A 5,962-nucleotide genomic window follows, 5' to 3' on the forward strand; every position below is an offset into this window, starting at 1 on the left:
CGCACCGGGAAGCACTGCGGCGCCCCCTGCGGGCCGCGCCGCTGCTGTGGCCCGGGCCCCGGTCCCGGCCGCCGCGGGGAGGGACGCGCACGGCGCTGGGGCCAAGCAGGGGCCGAACGGGAGCGGCTTGATCTTCCCGACAGGGGATTTTCCTCCCCTCCCCGGGAAAAAGATCAGCATTTCCCCTCCCGAAAGCCCCCCAGGGCCGGGGCCCACAGAGCCTGTGCACTGGTGCAACAGATACCAATAATAATCCAAGACCAAGTTATTGTGTACAGGGGAACAAGTTCCAGCGTTGCCAGTGCCTGCCCTCCTGTGCCACCGGCTCACACCGGACCTCCGGAGGATTAAAGACATTTTCACACCGTTTGATGTTCTGTATTGCACATTGATGTATTACAAGCTACTGCAGGACTGCTCACCTGACGAGATGTAGAAACAGTACTTGGGGATTCCTCCATTCGGATCTTTGCCAATTCCTTTTTTGAGGCAGGTGGGATGATAAGGAATAACAAGCAGTTTACTCTGCAAAACCTGTGTTACAGTCCATAAAACATCAAAGTGTCCATCTCTGACAGCGGATTCTTGTCGACTCCTGTTTAACTTTTCAGCGGCGTCTCATGCTCACATCTGCTTCCCAGCTCCGGCATTTCCTGTTGAGACATAAGCTCTGAGTCTAGCACACAAAACTGATTTTGAGGGGAACCCTCAGTGGTATGAGCCTTTCATCTCCCTGCATTCCGGGATCCTTTGCGTGAGACATCAGAGGATGCAAACCCCGGTGTAAGCCAAGCACGGTACAGCTCGAAAGGGCCCTGAGGAAAAGGAGAGTAAATTGGCTTCTCTTTCTTGGGGCTCATCTGTGCTGCAGAGTCATTAAAGAGGGACAAGCAAGGAACAGGGATTATCCATGTAATTAAACTGGAACAGCCAAAAGACCTTGGTCATCAGGATGTTCTTAATCCAAAAGGGAAGAAGAAACATCAACAGGGAATTTGTTTGGCTGTCACAGAAGTGATCACCGTTACTTAGCGTTAAGTCCTCAGTCTACAAATAAATTGCTCTGGATTTACAGAGTAACTGAGCTCATTTCCCTTTTTAGCTGATAAAAGCTCAATTGTCTGGAAATTCAACAAACCAATTGTAACAGCAGCATGGGGCTGAAGACTGGTGAGTCACCCACTCATTTTCTCAGCAGCCAGTAACAACAAAACCTTCCCATTTCCTTGGGCCAACCTAAGACAGCTCTGCCATCCAGGTCCCTCTGCAGATTAGGAACCCACCTGCAAGAACCTGCCCCCTCCTCCTTTTTCTTCTCCTCCTCCTCCTCCTCTTCCTCAGCTCAACCCTGTGCTCATGCTTCCCAAGATCTGCAGCCCTGGCACTCGAGAAGGTGGTTATTCAGGGGCTGTGGCTTTTGCCTTAAGACACTCTGAAGTTGTTCCAGCCATGGAGGAAGAGTGTGGTTTCCTCTTGAAGATTGGCAGCAAATGGTTCGCCATGAACTGGAAAGATGGAGCAGCTCTGTCTCTGCAGATTCCTCGCAGAGGGAATGAGGGATGACGCCACAGCAGGGAAGTTAAAACTGCTAATATCGTTTGGCAGCACTTCACAAGATCAAATCAGCACTTGGTTTTCCAGCAGAGCACTTCCAAGAAATCCCACTGGTGATGAAAGTTCCTAGGTAGACAAAAATATCCAAGGTCCAGGCCACAGCAAAACAGAGTCTTGAAAAAGAAGCAGATCTGGGAATGCTGCTAGGGAATGTCCCGTGCTTGCCATCAGAGAGCATCTAAATCAGGCAAGAAACAGGCACCCAGTTTAGCATCATCCTCACCCATTTTTGTTTCTCAGAGGAAACCCCCCCTTGAAATCCAGCCCAGCAGCAGGAGAGACACGTTTTCTGTCCAGGGAAAGAACCAAGTCGTGGGAACCTGACACATAATCACTGCTATGATGCAGTGTAACCCCGCAGCTGGGGCAGGACACAAGTTGGTTCAATCAAGTAGAAAACGGAGGTTCAGCAGGGGATGATGCAAAGACTGATGGTATTCATTTCCCTGAGCACCGCTAGGTGTGGAAGCTGAATGCTAGTAACCAGGACTCCCGAGATGGGAAACTTCAAGTGCCAACATTTAAGTGGAATTTAATACAGTTGAGTCACTTTTATCTCCTGCAGGGGAGCTCTATTGCTAATTTAATGCCAAGTTCCTTTCACATTTCCTTTTATTTGGCACCATATTTCTCAGAGTAGGATAGCAACAGCCACGCTAGGGTATTACCTTCAGCCTTCTAAGTCAAGGTTGGTGATTGTAGTGCTGGATGTAACCCAGAGCAGGCAGGGAAGAGGGGGACCAGTGCTGACTGCTGGCACCAGGCAGCTGCGCCTTCTGCACTGCAGCAGTTTGGTGTCACTTTCATGCACAGCCCTGAGCCTTCCTACAGTCCCTGGTTGCTTTCTTCACAGCACAGGAAACACTGGCTGTGCCCCTGGGAAGTGCCTCGATGCTCCTGATTCAAGGTTAGACTTGTCCTCCTGGAACATGGTTCCGTTTCTTGCACTCGCTTCCAAAAGGAGGAGTTTAAAAGATCCAGGAGCAATTGCTGAAAGTGATGACTGAGGTTCTCTAAACCCAATTTACTCACGCTTCTGGCAAAGAAATACGAGCAGCGCAGTAACAGTAAAAGCCCAAGATATGGTTTCTTCTTGCATCACCAGGAGCACAGGCTCTGCAGGGGACTTCCCACAGCACTGATAAAAATCACACAAAGGGAATTCCCATCTCAGAAACATCCTCCTCTGAGCACACAGGTTTGGGCGGAGCTGACCGTGAGTGTGACACAGCTTTAGGCTCCTGCAGGGTTTGCTGTCTCTGAGTTTCTGCCGTGGTGGTCAGAGGGATCTCATCCCGATTCCAGGGCTCCCAGAAGGTGATTTTCCTCCCTCTCAGACACCGGGCGCTGGGTGCCAGCTCCCGTGGGTGTCTCGCCAGTAGATGGCATCGGTGCCCAGCACTTGTGCTGGAGCTTCACCTTCCTGAAGGCTTCTCTTCCTCTTGCTCTATCTCAGGAGCCGTTTCTTCATTAATGCCCACTTTTCACTTGAATCTTTAATGCCCTCGAAGCAATTTCAAAACATTCACTGCTTTGGTCCTCCTTTTGCTAATCCTATAAATAATAAATAGACTAAAGATCACGTATCATTCCTCTGCATTCAGTGGCAGAGAGTGTGACCTTTTATATAAAGACATATATCAGAAAATAGAATTATTAACAAAATCTGTCCATCTTGACAGTGGAAAATTGGTGGGGTATAGGCTGGGAGTCAGAGGCATGAGGACACATCACATCTCTATCATCCTGCCACTTGGGGAAAAATAGGTTTTGTGGGAGGGAACAGGAGTGCTGAGTAAGATGCAGGAGCATTCCCTGAGAGCCTGGCTTTCCAACCGAGGTATCTGGCAAGCAGAGGCAGTGGGTTTGGGTATTACAGTCATACTCTAACAATGGAAGTGTTGCAAAATACGTAGCACCACATATTAAAAAGGGATTAGGAGCAGGGAATCACACTGAGTAGGAAGATAGGAGCAGCCTTCGAGCAGAGCCTCAGGCACTGTTGCAGAAGCATGTTTTCTGGAGTAGGGTTACAGCCATGGCACAGGCATTGTTTGCTTGAGAAACCAAGCCCAGCTTCCACACACCTGCACAGATCCTGCTATGCCCCAGCCTCCAAGAGCAACCTTCAGCCCCCATAACTCTGCTGGATATAAATTGAGTGCTCCTCTGCAAGAGGAAATGCAGGGGATTACAACTTGTACCCCCATTCTGCAGGTACTGAGGACAACCAAGTGGAACCCAAACCGCTGTGAAGTTTAGAGTTGGAGGTTAAGAGACCCAGAGGAAAAGAAACTTCTGCCCAATCTCTATCATGTTCTAAATCTTCTCTTCTCAGGTTTCTAAGGCTTGGATTACACCCAGGAATAGGCTGGTGTTTATTAATTAATTTCCTTTGGGGCTGCTCAGAGTCATTTTTAACAGTATTATTCTGGGTTTGTTGGGCTGGTGTTGCCATAAGGATGATGAGCAGTGGATTACTCTGGCTCTAGTCTGTCTAATCCTGCCTTGACAGTGCCTGATCCAAATACCTCAAATGAGAGGGCTGGATCCTTTGCGTGGAGAGTTACAGAGTATGTGCCTCACTGAAGAGGTTCCTCCCAGTCTGACTCACTAATGGCTGCTTCACGTTCTGGACCATGAGGTTTACATCTCTCCTAAACGTAATGGAAAGGTGGATAACGCACCCCGCAGAACTCCAGACCTCAGTAATTAACACCCACAAGATAATTACACTCCATACAAAAAGAAAAGTGTAAAAAGTCATTGTGAAAGCAATTCTTACCAGTTAAAAATGCTGCCTTTGAATGCCTCTGGCTAAGTAACACCTTGATTTTCTAGTCCCTCTTCCTTCAGCACATCCCAAAGCCCATTGCAAAACAGAACACTGCAATGCCTTCATATAGGAAACGTAAACCTGAGGAACCTGAGCTCACCTGCCACAGACTTGCTGCAAACCTGGCCCAGAGCTTTCCCCAGGTCCCACTTGATGCTGTGCCATCCATCATGAGAACCCACCACAGAACAGCTGCTGTCCAACAATCTTTTCCCTCATTCTCATTTCTAGACTAAACAAATATCCCAAAACTCCATCCTTTCATCCTTTACGCCCTCACATACTCTAAACACCTCCTTCTTCTCCTCGTCCTGCTGTGACCACTTTGGCATCCCTCTCTGTTTCAACTTAGCTAAATACCAAACCACAAACATCACTTTACTGCTAGGAAGAGTGTTTTGATTAAAGTTTGTACTGAACCATAAGCCAACATTTAATCCAATGCTATAAGGAGAGGACATACAACATCCTAAAAATGGTGAAAGAAGCTAAATTTCTTTCTGCAACTGTCTTTCTGAAAGTGTCTGAAAGTGTCTTAACAGAAAAAAAGTTATATTAAGAAACACCCAAAGGTGCCCTATGACTGCAACAGCCTCACACCGTGTGTGCTCCTGTGCTCTGCGTACAGCAGGCAGGGAGCAGGAGCCCTCACTGCGCCACTGAGCTGGGCCACTGAGTCTGCAGGCAAAAAAAGTGCTGAGGACGTGTCCCAGGCTCCTGCTGCTTGTGAAATGCTCGTCATGGCCCTGCTGAGCCTGAGAAGCGACATGCCCTGTGCCTGCGGGGACACTGCCAATGGTGAGAACACGTTCTGGAAGCCACAAGAACCCCATCCTCTGCAATCTCTGTCACTGTCATCCTGCTGAAGCATGAGCAGGCAATTTCAGACATGGTTTTTCCCTGTAGCTGAGTGCTTCAGTTGTGCCCTCCACAGACACACAGTTGTTCCAGTAGTGGGGTGACCCTCACTCTATGTTGGGGCTGCCCAGGGCTGAGCTAACCACAGGAGCACCCTGGGGCACACACCAGTGAGCAGAACAGCGGCTCTGCTCTCTCCTCTGCCAACAGACAAGGCAGTAGCTTCAGTTCAAAGTCTGAACGAGTGCATTTTCTCATTTTCAGGTAAAGCAGGACACGGCAACAAAGCTTCAGGGCAAATCAAAGTCTGCTCCTGCACTAGGGGAACCCAGGATAAACTTCCTATGCCTTGAAACATGTCATGAAAACCCAGAAAGCTGAGAGGGAAAAGGTATTATTTTTGGCTGAAGGTCTTTACAGCCAATGCAGAAACTCTCATTAGTTACTCATTGCCTTGGCAAGTCCCATAAAACACCCATCAGAGCCCAGCAAATACTTTTCTTCAGTGTTCTGAGAGCTCAGAAACCCACGGTTTGAACGAGGCCTTGAACCCATTTTATGGACTCAATTCTTACTAAGCTACCATAAAATATTAAAATTGAGACCTTATAAGTAAGGAGGGGAAGGAGCTGTGCATTTCTTGGCAGAAGCAGC

This window comes from Strigops habroptila (genome assembly GCF_004027225.2).
Source record: "Strigops habroptila isolate Jane chromosome 13 unlocalized genomic scaffold, bStrHab1.2.pri S16, whole genome shotgun sequence".
NCBI lineage: Eukaryota > Metazoa > Chordata > Aves > Psittaciformes > Psittacidae > Strigops > Strigops habroptila.